Source organism: Carassius carassius, chromosome 37 (genome assembly GCF_963082965.1).
Source record: "Carassius carassius chromosome 37, fCarCar2.1, whole genome shotgun sequence".
Taxonomy (NCBI): domain Eukaryota; kingdom Metazoa; phylum Chordata; class Actinopteri; order Cypriniformes; family Cyprinidae; genus Carassius; species Carassius carassius.
The window spans coordinates 16,033,322-16,050,357 of NC_081791.1; the positions used below are offsets into that span (position 1 = coordinate 16,033,322).

General features: G+C 37.7%; 1 protein-coding gene across 5 annotated transcripts in view; it reads left to right on the top strand.

Annotated features, from left to right (window-relative positions):
- The window catches only part of LOC132118171 (arginine-glutamic acid dipeptide repeats protein-like), a 156,591-nt gene that overhangs the window by 31,034 nt on the left and 108,521 nt on the right, over positions 1-17,036 (top strand). The window contains exon 1 of one of the 5 annotated variants that reach the window (XM_059527803.1): positions 14,431-14,989. The exons of 3 other annotated variants lie outside the window; for them this stretch is intronic. The gene's annotated coding sequence lies outside the window, so the exon portion shown is untranslated. Of the gene's footprint in view, positions 1-14,430; positions 14,990-17,036 lie in introns of those variants that run through there. One more of the 5 variants, XM_059527799.1, reaches the window with a different exon arrangement.

The following is a 17,036-nucleotide window of genomic DNA, read 5'->3' on the forward strand; positions in this document are numbered from 1 at the left end:
TGTAATTTATAGGGACAGTTTTGAAACTCCCTATTAATATGCTTAAACACTCTGATATTATATATCTTTTAATGTATGGTTCTTAACTGTATTGTTCATTATATTTTATTAAAATAATTAATTATAAACTGTAATTTACAATAATGTCAATAATAATAGAATTACAATTAAGATATTTTAAAATACAGCAAATTTTGTCATATAATGAAATTATAATAATATAATATAATAACAAATATTTAATAACAACTATAATAATAATAATAATAATAATTTCATTTCATAATATATCATAATTTTGTAATGTTATTAATACATTGTAAAATACATACAGATCACATAGCAACACCCTGGAAACCACTAACATCAACATCATGGTGTTGATTTTGACACTACTGCTTTTTAATGCGTCTCCTACCAGTTCTGAGAGAGGAGAGAGTGTTAATGCTTTATGAGAAGCTAGCATCTCAAACCTTTTAAAGACCTTTTATTATTTGCATACGGTTTGTTTTTGAAGTACCGTCGAGTATTGACGTGCTCAGTTTTGTCTGTCATCAGTGCTTATTTGCGTTTTCAAGTGTTGGATTATCATCTCCGCCTCGCAGTCACCAGCACTCAAAATTATGAATAATTTCCTGTCTCCATCTAAGACCGAAGAACTGAGCGAACACGACACCTCTTTCTACCACAAAAAGAAGAAGAGGGAGGCTGGTGGATGGCAGGACAGTGTGTCATTGTGTGCTGATGGATGTGCAAGGCTCGCTGCTCAGAGCGCTTACTTAATAGGGAGCAGGCTTGCCACGCTGGGGAAGTCGAGGAGAAGCCATGCTTGGCTAAGCACAGAACAGACAGTCCATTTCACAAAGGTTAGAGCTGCCCCATAATACAGGCTAATCAGCAGGTAATCTGTTTTCTTTCCATTAGATTCTCCCAGGTCAACGTTGACCGAAGTGTACAGAATTGGAAATTCTCATGTTCCAGTTTGAGTGTTGTTGTTTTATTGGTTTGAATGTTTGTGATTTTATCCCCTCAAGCATTGAAAGTCTACATTTCTATTGAGCTTACAATCCACCCGAGATGCTTTGCGACCTGTGGGCAAACGGAGACCACTGGCTGTGGTCTAAAAAAGCCGCTAGCAGCTCTTGTCCAAGAGCATTAGCATTAAATCACACTGATCTAGTTAAAGCGGGAGCATTTAATCCTATAATCTAGCTAAGCTAAGCTTTTTTTTCCCTCTCCTTCTCTTTTTTTCAAATACAATTATAATTTTTGAATAATGTACGTTTTCTGATGGCTGCTGAGTTGAAATAAAAGGTAGCATAGACGGTACTGCAGCACTGGTAAGTGCTTGAAAATGTCACTAAAGCAGTGTTACTGGAATGAATGGATGGCTGATATAATGGTGTTTGACATGAGAGCCTTAGTCATGAGAGCTGTCAGTAGAGTTTGAAATCAGCCAGAGAAGCTGGGGCCTCAGCAGGCGGGGAGGTGAAGAATTTCTAAAGCTGATTCTGAAGAGACAGTTTAGAGAGAAAAAGAGAGATGAGTTGCATAATGTGATTGAAGCTGCTTTAAAAAAAGGGCAGCTGTTTTCAGCCATTTGTAGTCATTCACAGTTTTGCAGAGAGGTTTAATTCATCAGGGTGTTTTCAGGTATTTAAACCGAACCCTGGATTTGTCTTTTAAAGATTTTGGGAGTTTTGACTTAATCATGATAGGCCATAGCACAACGGTGTGGTATAGTGGCACACTGAAATTAACTTGAAATCAAAATTGACTGTTAACTTTGGAAGTTCATGCAAAAATGAAAATTCTGTCACTGTTTACATTCACTGTCATTTCATTCCCAATCTGTATGACTTTTGAACATGATTTTAAAGACTGCAATGGGTCCGGTGATTTAAAGCTTCAGAAGCACCATATAAAAGTGGTCGATATGACTTGTACGCTATAATTAATGTGTTTTGAAGTGCTATGATGGCTTTGTGTGAGAAACAGACCAGTTCTTGACGTCAATCTCCCTCTTCTGGATGTGTCGATGAAGCAGTGTCTCATGCAGAAATAAATCGTACTTCTAATTCAGATGTTTTCAATGAACAAATTCACAAACTCATTTGAAGTTAAAGAGTTGAGCATTATCATTTATTTCCTCACACAAATCTGGCTTCAAAAAACGTAAAACTTCATATGGACTGGTGATTTATGAAATTTTCATGTACTTTTTTTGAGTTGGAATGCCTTAGTCTGTTTTGCAATTTCATTGAAAAGAAGTGACGGCACAATCTTTAAAATGTATGTTTTTGTGGCCAAAGGAAGAAAAAGTGGGGGTGAACCGTTCCTTTAATAAATCTCCTCGGTCTCATTGAGCCTCACGATGAAACACAAGCCAATGAATTTCTGTGTAAATCAATTGTAACACCATTTTTGCATAATGTGTCTGGTTTAATTCAGTGCATCATTTACACTGAATATTCTGTATTCAAATACGTCACATCTCAGAGGGAAAATGGGTTGCAAATGCCGTTTCATACTGTCATCATGTCAAGATCATTATTTTGTTTCTGCTCTATCCATGACAAATCAATGACTGTGGCTGAACAAAAACAAACCAGCTAATCAGTAATGAAATATTCATTATAAAAATAAGACCCACTCAAATCAAGGCTGAAGCTTTCTATGTGAGCCTCTCTCAGTCATGTTATTTTCCATCTTTCTGTGTGCACGGCTGTGCTTGACGGCCATGTTGCTGTGGATCAATATCAAGTGATGACTGGAGGAAGACAGAGGCTGTGTGCAGAATGGAATACTGACTTACTGAATACAGTGCAGTATATGCTAGGGATAATAAGATTCACGATTTGCATCGGTACATCGGCATAAAAGTAAATGATGCAATGCATCGATTAAAAAAAAGTGCATTGGATACAAGTTGCCATTTGTATAATTTCTAACATATTTGCATCAGTAAAACTGATTTATTTGTATATAATTATTAGAATATGCAATATACTTTTATTATTTTGAAAGTGACCAATACTTTGTGCTCTAAACTGTTTCTCAAGCATGTTCTCTCATCACCACTGCTGCTATGTGAATATGACATAGCACACCACTGCTGAGACTAAGGCGTTAGAAGTCATTTATGATTTGCTTTCTGTCTGAACCGAAGAAATAAGAGCGAGCAATCTGTACCAAATTGAAGTGCATAGTCACATTTTATCCAGTGCATCGTATTGCATTGAATTGAGTTGAAATCGAATCACACTGCATCGTGATGAGGTGAATCGTATCACATCAGTAGCTGCTTCATATGGATTTTTTTATTAGTTAAAAAAAAATCTGTATAGCTTTATTTCTATTGTAGTAAAATGGTTTAAATTTGTCTAGTTTTCTTTCTTTTTTTAGTTTGCTGCCAAGGGCAACAATTTTAGATTTCTCTGATATTTTCTCTGAGTTTTTTTTTTTTTTTTTTGAGAACAGGTTTCTCATCGAATATTAATATTTTAATTTTCATCTTTATTTCAGTTAACAAACACAACTTTAAATCGTTTATTTGACAATGATACCATTGCTAGTATGGTAGTATGCTGTTTAGAACATAGCCACAGTTAATGCTTGAAGGCATGGTGCACCCAAAAATTACAATTCTGTTTAATTTACTCACCCTCGTGTCTTCAAAACCTTTACAACTTTAAAATATCTTCTTTTGTGTTCCACAGAAGAAATAAAGAACAAATATTCTGTAACCAGACAGTTTTGGACCCCATTGACCATTTATATGGAAAAAAAACCCAGATGTTTCTCATAATATCTTTTGTGTTCCAGAGAAGAAGGTCAGTCAGTTATAGGTTTTCTTAGGTTTACACAAGGGTAAGTAAAAAAAAAAAAAAGGTAAAAAAAATAATGAATATTAATTCATTGGGCATCATATGCTATTAAGTTTAGTTATTCCTGCACTAAGAGAGAAACCTAGATATGGACAGACGTGAACATACAGCTGTTTAGGAGGAAAGAGCCCAATGTTTTAATACAGTGATCTAATCCTGTGAGTTAATAACCTTTATCTGTAGTAATTGCAGTGGGCTAAATGCTCTAATTCTGTAGAACAGATGTCCCAGAGGCTCAGAGACCGTTCACCAGACCAATGGCCATGTCACAGGCGTGTGTTGAGGAAACAGAGCTTTATCTTTTTTTTTGTTTAACCGTATTAAATCAAAGCAGACCATATGCTCGAACACACGCAACAAATCCAAAGCATAAGCAACCGTCGAATTTTGTTTTCCTCCCACTTTTGGTCAAGAGCTTGCCTAATATTACCTTAGCACAATATACACATACCCAGGTAAAGGAAACCCTGTCTCTTCTCTTCTGTGTGAAATGTTTGGGCTTAACAGTAAATGTGTTTCAGCCCTCATAAATCAGCCCTTCCAGCCGCTTTCTGTTTTCTCTCTGAAAGGCTCACGAGCGCTCGGATGCTCCATTTTGCTGAATGTAAAATGTCAATGTTTTTGAACGGGTGCTATGATGCAATGTCCTGATGTTTTTATTTCCACAGCGCTGGCTGGGAGGAAGAGCTGCTTAAGGAGCAGGATGGGAGTTAAAAGTGCGTGGAGGAGGGAGAGAAATCAGTGTGTGTGTGTGTGTGTGTGTTATTTTAAGGTGGCAGAGGGGGGAGGAAAATCGAGTCTCTAAAGGGAGTTCATGTTTGGATTCATTTCTAAAGCACAAACCAAGTGGCTGTAACTTGCACACTGTTGTTTTCTTTCATCACCCCCCCCCCTCATTGTTTATGACAGCAGTAGACGTTTTTTAAATAAATCATCAGCGCTAATTCCAGGTGACGCATTAATCTTCGGTTTGTTTCCTCGTGTGCATAAAGCCGCAGTGGCTGGATGCCTTTTCTTCATTTATTGCTTGCTTTTATTCACTTGCTCGCTCATGCACTCATGATTTATTTGCTTCCTTTCTTTTCTTTTGTCTATTTTTGCTTCCCCCAGAGTGTGGTACTGTGAATGCCTGTAAAGAGGGCTGCGGGTCCTCGGAGACCCAGTCGAGGTTAGTCAGCATTACAGTTGTAAATCCAGCTGTTTCTTTTCTAACATCTCCTTGTTTACCGCCTCCGATGCCAACAGCACACCTATCTGATGCTTCCCAGAACTCTCTTTTGTTTGACTCAATTACCACACACTGTTTGTTCACATCATCCTTTAAAGCCATGATTTCCAACTGTTTTTGTCTCGAGGGCCACTGTTTTATTATATTATACAATATTTTTTCAATGAAAATATAATCATTGTACTGGATATTATTTAGTATTTTCATAATCACTTTGCTTTCTTTTAAGTAAACTTAATTACAAGATTTTACAAGATTTGTTTAATTTTTAGTCTTTTGACAACTGTAAAATGTTTATTTTAAAATCATAAATGGGTCAGTGACAAAAAATGTTGAAAGAAGTTCTTAGAAATATGTATTGTCTGTCTTTTTGTTATTACAAGTTTTTGATTATGATTTTGCAGATAGTTGTTCAAATTTCAAATATTGTATACAATAATACATACATACATACATACATACACATATATATATATATATATATATATATATATATATATATATATATATATATATATAATAATTTAATTTTATAAATGTAATTAATAATTATAATTTATATAATCAAATATCTTTGTAATTTTTTTACATATATTGCATGTATATAGTAGTGCTGTCAAATGATTAATCGTGATTAATCGCATCCAAAATAAAAGTTTTTACAGAATGTGTGTGTGTGTGTGTGTGTGTGTGTCTGTACTGTGTTTATTTATTACATATAAAGTATGTATTTAAAAAAGATTTACTCGTATTTATATTCATATAATTTATATTACATATAAATATATTTAATATATAAACATAACATCATTTTCTGAAATATATACATGCATGTGTCTGTTTATTTATATATACATAATAAATTTACACAGTACACAGACATATATTCTGTAAACAAAAACTTTTATTTTGGAAAGATTAATCACGATTAATCATTTGACAGCACTAATGTAACGTTTTTTTCAGCATTATTAAATGATTATGAAACGAGTTTCATTCCCGTTTTTTCACCCAATTTTTTCTTCCCAATTTAATTCAGAAAATAATAGCATATATTAGAAGTGGTGTATAAAAGGCGTGCTTGTCGGAATTGCCATATTAATATGTTTTTGAATAAATTAATAGATCTGTATAATAAAAAAGAGTACCATACCATAGCCCCAAATACTGTTTTATCAGCTATCACAGCAAAATCTTTCCTAGTAGCACCTTGAAAAAGTTTTAAGTACACACTGTGGTCGCGCTGGTTCATGCTAACAGTTACTCGCGTGTGTCATTGTAATAACGTTCGATTGAGCTCACCCTGTTTAGCATGACAAACACGACCGTACTGATTCTGTCCGTTCTAAATGCCGCCCACACTGCATGTCAACCCAGTATGTGTGATGCATGTGATTGTTCTGATGTGACCCCTCCTTTTAGCTAGTTGAAAAAGTGACAGGCTGCATCAGAGGATGCAAATGACGGTGATAAATCCAGCAATGATATGGAGGCTGTGCCTCTTAAAGCACCAGAGCGGCTTACTTAATGAGTTTGATAATTGGCTTTCTGCTGGCTACGTCTCCCTTTTTCTTGTTACACCTCCCTCTCCTTCTCTCTGTTTCTCCTTCTACTTAGCTTTAAGTGTCCTTCACTGTAGGGATGGGCTACTGAATGGAACAAAATTCTCTGAATACTTAGTTGAACTAAGAATAAAAGCCATAGCATTCAAAATGACAAAACTTCACCCCTCTTTTTAAGGTGGAGTCACTATTTTTAACATTTTGCAGGCAAAAAAGGTCTGTTGTCAATTGTGTAGCAATGTTTTGAAGCCCAGCTTACACAAAAGATGACTTTTGCAAAATCTGCACCGGGAACAAAAGAATTCCAATTGCATGGATTCCTATTAAACTGATTGCTTTTCGCTGCAAAAATTTGATCAACTGGAAATTCAACTGCATCTTTAAAGATATAATTCACCCCAAAATGTATGATTGTTTATTGCTGTGAAACACAAAAGAAGATATCTTGAGAAATGTACCAGTTGTTTTTTTACATACAATGAAAGTCAATAGGGTAAAATGTTGTTGTGAACCCCCTAAAACAGTTCAGTATTTTTTCACAGTAGTCAAATAGGTTTTGCAACGACATTATAAAAAACGAAAGAACTGCCTCTTTAACTGCCTTGTTTTCAAACGAATATAAGACAGCTTTTCCGTGTCTTTTCTCACGTCACTAAAGATGGCCCTATCGCATGTCATTTCTTAACTGATAGCATGCAGATAAGTGAGAAATCCATTGTGACACGAGGACAGGCTATGGAGACAACTGTCATGATGCCTTTGCTTGAGATTTTCACAATCGTTCACGAGCCCACACACACACGACTGCCCTAAATGCATGCTGACTTCAGCGTTGAGAACATCGCTGGAAAGATGTCAACGTTTAGGATGATTCAGTGCCCCAGCGGAGTGACTGTGACACAGTTTCACTCAGCTAGGCTCGTGTAGCTGGTATTGTGAGGTTTGTTTTCTACCATCTGGAGGAATGTGCCTACAGTAAAGGGAGAACAATGCTCCCTCTGTACTTCCTGTGAGTGTTTCAGGGCACTACATCTAAGACGGACCTGTTTTGTTATCATTCCTCGTCGCTCTCCTGTGACAGGCGTTACGAGGGCGCACGGAGGGTACAAACCTGACAGTGAGATCTTAGGACGGGGCGAGAGAAGTGTGAAAATCACACCTTGCCAATTGAGTACGATCTCATCTGCATTTGAATAGTTTTCCAGCTGGTAAGCACAGCCTAGGGCACGATGACTGCTGAAACAGTGTGAGATACTGCTGAGAGCATTTACTGTGACAATAGCCTTAATGCTTTGCTTTAAGCTTTTCAGCTTTGAGATGTTAATACAGCCGAGGAATATGTAACTTCTTTCCCTTTCCTCTCCTTTTTTGATTTCAGAGTAAATATTTACAATCTTACAGACAGTTTACATTGCTAATTGCATCGCAGTCTATTGAAAATGTCCATCCACTGTACATTAAGTGGCAGCACACAATATGTAAGTTATATGTGGTTTGTTAGTCATCCAAACAGTCTTGTTCTGTTTTGGGTAAGGCTGATGGTAGCAGCTTGGCACTGGCGTCTGGAGTGAGAAGTAAACAATGAATCACCAACAGCAGTTTCAGAATTTCCCACTGCTGTAAAAGTCATCAAACTTCACACTGAATGCACATTACTACTTTTAGAACCTCCTGAAGAATCTTTGTGTGCCTCTTGTGTTTTTGTGTGACAGGAACTGTGGTGCGGTTGCTCATACTGTCCATTGGGTGGCAGAGTGAAAGACTCCAGTCGTGTAGACGCCTTCTCACATGGCAGACACTAGTGGCTTGATCTAATGGATCTGGACAGAGGAGCTTAAAGCAACATCCTCCATTCACTTCCTTTTTGTTTTACCCTTTAAAATCGGTGGCGTCACAGAAAGGGGTTCAGGCGTGAGTTTGTGAGGCTTTATTTTACCTTTTATTTTTACTGAATATGTTTTAATTGATTGTATTCATATTCAACTGTGACATTTTAACCTTTATTTATTTATTTTCAGTTGGATTATAATAATGGATTGAATATATATATATATATATATATATATATATATATATATATATATATATATATATATATATATATATATATATATATATATGTATATATATATGTATATATGTATGTGTGTGTATATATATATGTATGTGTGTGTGTATATATATATATATATATATATATATATATATATATATGTGTGTGTGTGTGTGTGTGTGTGTGTGTGTGTGTGTATTTTTTACCTTTTTATTTGTTTAAATGTGAATTTTTATCAGTTTTTGATTTTTTTGTTTATTTTTATATATTTGCCTATTTTATATTCAATTGGTCAAAATAAAGTAAATTAGCATGTTTGTTTATTATTTTTTTTTCTGTGTGTGTGTGTGTGTATATATGTATATAGCAGATTTTAAATATTTTAATTGATCCTTTTATGTTAACTTAGACAATGCACACCAGCTCTTGCCCTGAGACAGCCTTAGTGAGTGCTCTTAATGTATGTACAATCAGGCGGTGAGTGAAGAAGCACCTGGGGAGGCTTGTGTGTGTTTATACCTCTGTCTTCAGCAAGAGAGCAGCAAAGGGAGGGGTTTCTGCCCTGATGGACTATTTACCACCGGCAAACAAAGAGAAAATTCAAGGGAAAATTCCCGTCCACACGGGAGCTTCACAGCTATTTAAAAATCTCGAACTGCTCGTGTATGAATCCGGCCAAACGTTTCTGTTTATTTTCAGAAGTAACCACTCATTTAGATCGGAGTACGAGTTTACGCATGAAGCTGAAAACTAGTCAGTCCGTCAGGGCGGTTTGCCACTCGTCTCTCAGCGAGCTCTGCGCTGTGTAATTACGTGAGAAGAAAGACACATAGACCTCCCCTTCGCATTCCCTGATCTAATTTGTTTGCCGGGTGACAGCAACACATCTGGAATTGTGGATGCTTATGTTGTTTTTTCCTAATGTGATGGTTTTTGAATCTAACTGTCCCTTGAAAGATGGATTTTTATGAGTTTGTGTAGCTTGGCGATATGATAAATAACCTCGACGAAGTGTCGCAGGATTTGAGGTTTCACGAGCCTGCCAAATATGGATGAATGGCAAAGTAAACAATATAATGTGCAAGGCTTGCCTACAGGGCAATCTCTCAATGAAATTGAGCGTTCCTGCCTCACATCAGAAGGCTTTTGCTTTCTTCTTGTGCTGTTTACAATGTTAAATAATAGGTTGGAAGGCAGTTATCTCTTTAACTACTCTTTAACAGCGGAGGCTTGCAATGTCAAAAAACACAGACTACTCTGGATGAGATCCCTTGATGAGATGATATAAGAAAATGTTTATTGGCATACTATAAACTGATCCAAACCTCAGTCTAACAATATGTGTGACTCTATTGAGGCTGAACCCCATTACATTTCCTTTGTGAGTCATTGCTGAATAGGATGAAGCAATAAAATACATTTAAATTGAGACATTTTTTATAGTCAAAGAGGGTTCGGTTACAGTCGTTCTGTGATTTCTGCTTGTTTTCACCCCTCAAGTCTCAAAACTTGTAAAATAGTCTCATCTGAAAGTAGCAGAGTGCTAAAATGGCACCCAGCAAATTGAAGTCAAGGTTTTTTCGTCTGCTAGTAGAGAGAGGCTGTCAGCTGATGGAGAAGTGTGTGTGTGTGTGTGTGTGTGTGTGTGTGTGTCTGAAGGAAAAGTAAATGGGGGTGGAAGTGCCTGGTGTCTTTTGAAGGGAAGCACGAGTGTTTGTTCCCGATGGCAGGCATCAGAGTGTGAATATGACCTCTGGTGGAAAAAAAAAAAGAAAAGGGAACGGCTGCAGAGCTCAGCCTCCTCTTTTAAGCACTCCGGACTACTGTTATTTTGTATCACTTTGAAATGGGCTGTTTCAGATGCTATGACTTCCTCAAAGACCGGGAAGAACATGTTTTATTATAAGTAGTGGAATAAATCCGGTCTATCCCTGAAACGGTGTGAAAGATTAGGTTTAATTTCTGCATGCTGTTTTTACTGCTCAATAACTCACCGAACCTTATACCAGAGAGCATTTGCTTTTGAATGTTTCTCTTTTTTCTGTCTCCCTTCCGCTTGTCTGCTGATCCCTGGTGAATGCATTAAATGAAGTTACTAGATATGAGTGCTTAAGGGGCCAGGGCCTCCTAGACTTGCCAAGGCGCTCAGAAGCTTGGCTCACTCATCCATGTCATCTTTTCTTTCTCGTCCCCTTTTTTGGTTAACATTTTTTTGTTGTTTCAGATACTGACTGGCTGACTTATTAGTATGGCAGGGCATTTTAAGTCTTCAGGACATTCATTGAAAGACAGTCAAGCTGGAGGAGGCATAATAAATCAGTCATGTACATCTAATTCTTTTGTTAACATTCATCAGATCAGCAAGGGGGATCTTTATTGGTTACAATAAAGCACTTATACTTCTTTCCCTCCTTTTAATCATCAAATATAAAATGTTTAGCATCTTATCAAATTATAATGGCCTGTTCACACTTAGGATGATGATTTTATAAAATGTTATTCTGAATTTAAAAGAACAGCAGTCCAAACCACAACTAAAATGACACAGTAGAGCGAGATCACTGAAATCACTTTCAAAAATATATCTTTTTTTAGCTGATGAATAATAAAAACATTGACAGCCAATCATAATCTGTCCTGCTTTGAGGAGCTCGAACATTACAAGTGGCAGATGACAAAAATGCAGAATGTGCTTACAATAAACAGAATGTTATCGTTGTAATATAGTTTATCTTTCTTAGTAAGAATAGGCCATAATTATTGGAAGAATAATCTGGGTTCTGAATTAGGTTCAACTGACAGCATCTGTGGCTTCATGTTGATTTCCAGAGAAATGAATTTCAACTTTTAACTTAAGTTTGTAAGGCTGTATTCACACTGAAAATAAATAGTCTTTTTTTTTTTTTGAAGATTTAAATGCAGAAATGTGAAGGTAACAGTTTTATTAATAAAAACAAACACATTTTTTATAAAAAATTGAAATTTTAAAACAAATATTGTTGACATATTTTGCAGATTGTATTGAAACTTTAAGTTTTAATGTTCATGGATTGGCTTTCATTGTAAATGCCTCCCTTTTTTTTTAAGATGTCATAATATTTTTTTTGTTGTTATCAATATCATTCCACATCTGCTGTAGATTGAGCCTGGTATTGAACTTGGCATATTTCTTTAATTCCTTTCATCTCAAGCTAAACCCTTCAATAATACACTAGTGTGAAGGGGTCAGAGTACAGTAGCTGAGGCATTGTGATGGGTATTGAATGCAGAGCAGAACTGAATAGACACAGTCAGCTTCCCAAATACATGCTTAGGCCTGTAGAATGCAGAATGCTTTGCTTGTAACTGCACCGGTTGTCTCCTTTCATTATCAGTTAATGGTGCCCAACTTGACAGGGCTGTGTGATAAACAGAGGAGCTGTGAAATCCTGGAGGTGGAGTTCTCGTCTGCCTGATAATGGGATCTCATCTGCTGTTGCGAATGCCTGCGGAACAGCCATCTGAGTGCATGAAATGCAAGGCATTCACAACTTCGGTGCTCTTTTCGGCTTACATTTCCTCCAAACACTCAGTTTGTGTTTTTTTGTCTGTCTGAATGCTGAGCAGTTTACAGCGTGCATTAGCTGAGAATTTATTTGAAAATGTTTTGATTGTTACTGAGTGCATTTTGTGAAATACCAGTCATATGCGTATGCCTGTTTGTTTTACCTTGCCGATCATGAATGTCAGTCATCCAAAGGAAATGTTTGTTTGCACATAACATCCCAATGATTTAATATTCCTCAAACAAAACACGATCTATACATTGTTCAGGCATTCCCCACGCGAACACGCACCTTCCATCGTGATTCGTTTCTGAGCACTAATTAACTGTCTGCCACCGTGTCAAATGCATTGTTGTGTATTTTTCTCATGAGCCAGAGTAGCTAATCTCCCATTGGCTGATAGCAATGATTTGTATCTCTTTGAAAACTGCATTCTCTAAATATCTTTCCTGTGCACAGCGAGGATCTCGCATAAGCAAGTGACTCAGGTTTCCTGTTGGGCACATTGTAAGTGCTATCAGGGCGGCTCGGGGAGATAAATATGGATGCACTTGAGTAAATGTAATAAATACGCCTGAATGTGAAGCTCAAACGCTTTCCAAGAGGGGAGGAGGGTGGCCTGCTGGGGTGTGAGAGTGAGTGTGTGTGTGTACGTGTGCGTGTGGGTGCATGGCGGAGCTAAGGATTGTCAGGAGAAACAGAAGTCACACTGTCTCTGGCTCCCCTGGAGCTGGAAAGCGTTTGCCAGCACTGGGATCACTAGGGACACCTCCTCCTTTTGAAAACCTGACAGGCTACATGGTTTGCAGCACAATAAAGGGCCTGCAGTACACCAAACTCACTTCCTATTGATCTTAGCTGCCTCCGCAGATATAACATTGGTGAAGAGAAAATGCTTACGTTTTTTTTTTTGGTTTAAGATTGAGGCGTTCTGTAATGTAACATTTCATTAGTATTTGGGTCAATGACGTGACGCTCATTTCTATTGTCTACGTTTAAATACACAAACTATGCAATTTGCGTAAACAAATACTGCTATAATGAACATTTAGTTAATTTGGTGATTTAAAAGCCTTTTTTTTCGTTGAAGCCTAAACTAAAAAATGTCTTGTTGGTGGGGATAAACGAATATGCAGGAAGCTTTTTTTTTTTCATGTGACAAGACATCCATTAAAGCACCCCTTTAGACTCTCATGAAAGTGAGGTCACTTGTTGTATACATTACATAGGTTACTTTGTGTACATTATATAGTATACATTTATTTAGATATTTTAATATAAAAGGCAAGGTCACGTTGTCGAAAAATGACCCATGAATTTGAGAAAATATTTTTTCTTTAAAAATGTGTTGTATTCAAATGTGTAAAAGTGCAAGGAAAGTATTTTAGTTCCTGACATATTTTTAGAATCATTTGATGAAATGAAGGGCTTTCAGAGATATACAAAGATTACCATGTTTTTAAAAGATTTAACATTTTTCCCTCTTGCATCATCATGGCAGTGCTGATGTTGTTATATTATCAAATTATTACTATTCTGTGTAGAAGCACAAAATCGGTTTTCATTCTTTAAACAGCAACAAAGAATGCACGTTCTTTTTAAATGCACATTTGTGAATGCATGCTGCTTCCATGATGGGCGGGGGAAACGGAGTAATTAATTCATTATGTGAATATGCAAATGAGAATGAGAGCAGCAACTCACAATGTATGTGTAATTTTCACTGGTTGTTTTGTTCTCAGCCCCAATCATTTGGCAGCGAAGCACGGCAATAAAAACTGAGTGTTAATTATTGGACACTGAAAATCAATAGCTGGAATCTGTGGTTTATTTGGACGGTAGGCTTGATTTTTGGCATTCACTGTGATTATCTATTTGTTGTTATCTGTGCTGCTGGAGCTGGAGTCGTCATCATGCACATTAATATTCCATACAGCAGCCGTGTGAATCTGGATTCAACGTCTTGCTTACTGATGCAGTTTCTTTAACGACCATATCCTCACAGTTTGCGATCAATCACGACTCCAGTCCGATCACTTGTCAGTAATCATTAGAATCCAGTCCGTGTTTTTGTTTTGCTCGCTTTTTAGAAGTTGTGTGTGTGTGTGTGTGTGTGTGTGTGTGTGTGGTGGAGGGGAGGGGGGTAATTCTCCTTCACTAGTGTCTGGATAAAGAAAGACTAGGTCAGCCATGTGGATGCGTCTGTTGAACAGCTGAAGAGGAGGAGGAGGGGGTTCTACAGAAAGAGAGTGAGACAGAGAGAGAGAGAGCGCGCGAACGTGCTGTGTGTGCATATGAAAGAAAGCGCGAGGGAGCGCGCGCGCGCGTGTGTGTGTGAAAAAGGAAGCGGAGTCTGTAAACGCCGAACTCACTGATTTCCTACCCTCCACAAACTCAAGCTTTTGGAGTTATCACACGGCGAAAAGGAGGAGGGGGAAACGCATACGTTCAGAAAACGAGTCCCCGGGCGGTCCGAATGCGAATAAATTAGTAAAGCGAGGTCGTCTTTTGTTGAGGCATTTGCCCCGTTTCTCCTCTGTATGGACAGCGGCTCTCTCAGGATAAAGTATCGGCGTGATAGTGCTCAGCCCTCGGCTTCTTGGATTTTGGCCCAGGCCGAGAAGTTCGGCAGGGTCATTTTCAACGAACAGACGTGGACTTGTTTGAAGTTGTTTGCAGCAGCCCGATAGGAACTTAGATCATCATACTGGCGGGTGAGTAGTGTCTTGGCGACTTTGTCTATGTTCTAAATGAAGGAAGACTGAGGGAGTTTGGAGGGTTTGAGTGGGTGGGAAGGTAAATGGGGGGGGGGATAGAGATGGAATGTTGGCAATTGCTACAGGCTCAGAAGTTGAAAGCAGCAGCAGCAGCCTGTTTTTTATTGCATGTTTCACTTTTGTTCTCGTTGTTGAAAGAGACGAGCACTGTGTAATTTTTAGGATGCTTTATGGCTTTCTAGTAAGTATCAAGTTTCGCCCGGCTATCTTGCATCTTCCGTAAAGATGTTGTTCTATGTTTGTTTCCATTTTATTAAGTGAGGAAATCGAGCATTAAGTGAATTATTAATGCTCGGGTACTAGAATAAATGGTGCATTTAAAGTTGGAGGTGCTGAGGATCTTCAATACATTAAGCATGCTGTTTATCTCAGTGTTTAGTGTTATCAAACACCATCACAACAGTGCATTTGCAGTGACCCCAAGCCTCACATGTTGGAAGAGACCTTTTGTTTACTGAAGAGCAGGGGAGAAGAGCTTTTGGTAGACCTGCCTGACCAGTTGGAAACTGCTATGGGACGGCCAAGTCTGCCTAACTTCCCTTTGTTAACTTGAAACACTTGAACTGTGGCCCATGATGGGAACAAATATGGCTGGTTACGGTCCTCCAGTATTAGTGATGTGTTTGTGGTGAAGACCAAAGGGGTATGACTGGTATATGTGGGCACACTCTTAAAAATAAAGGATTCTGAAGGGGTTTTTGAAATAGTGTCGTACAAGAACCATTTTTTGGTTCAGTTTATCTTTTTCTAAAGGATCTTTTCTACAATTTAAATGTTTTATGGATGTTAAATGTTCTTTATGGAATCATGGTTATTTTTAGGAGTGTAGGTTGAAAAGACTTGACTGGAACCATTTTTGATTCATAGCCTGCCTTATCTGATCTCGTTCTTCATGCTATGCATATGGAAGAAGCATCTTGTATATCCTCTTTGGTTCATTGGCCATACTAGAATTTCATGTGACTGTTCCATTCCTAAGGGTAACATAAAAAAATAAAAAAAACTATGCCATGTTTTTCTCACTTGCATATGTAAAAGATGTTACTATATGTGGTAAGAAGGGCCTACTCTTTTGTAGCCCAAAATGAGCGCCCCATCCCCCCACCCTGGGATGTTTATCCTCTCCAGTTGTGCAAAGATAGTAATTGGCATGTCTAAAGCTTTGAGGTGGTCAGTCACACTCTGCTAGTAGTTTTGTGGGGTTTCCCAAACTTGCTGTCACACCGAAAACACAGACTAGGATTAAATGTCACAAAAAAAGATGGCATTGACCAGCCTGGAAACATGTAGACATTAGTAATCTGTAACAACTAATGTACAGAATATCTGTCCTAATCCTTCGGTTCATAGAAAATGGAGAGCGTTAGAGAGAGAAGAAAAGCTTTTATACCCCGTTACACATGCCATAGCTTTGAGGGTAGCCTAAGGTGAAAGAAATCAAACATTTAGTGAAGCGTCTCCTGCAGAGGAACTAAAGACTACAGCAAGCAACAGAATGTTTTCATTGTTTTTTGTTACACTCAGGGAAACCTGTTTGAGCTAGATTACTTTAAAATACACGGACGGCAAGTTTAATATTTGAACACAGCCTCTCCGTGTTTGTAGCACGCGTACACCCTTTTTGTCACCTATTTAGATTGGAATACGGCTAATTAGGTTGCGTTAGGTGTTTCCAAATGTCCTCCTTGTCATCTCTAGTGAATGACTGGGCTCTCTTACTCTTTTAAATGACTAGTGAATGCTGTATGTTTTAATGTTCTTGTTATTATACATCTGAGCGCCGGGCCTTCATTTGCAGCGTGTGGGTGTATGATTAACTGTGTCATCCTTCTCCCTTAACAACTGCTTGCCTCTTTGCTTGAGCAGCGGAGAATGGCTAGTAAAGGTTTACAGTGCTCATATAATGAATTTTTAAATATTACCTTTCATGCAGTGTGTAACACAGCTCTTAGTGAATGAAAACTTCCTGGAAAGTTTTAAGTCT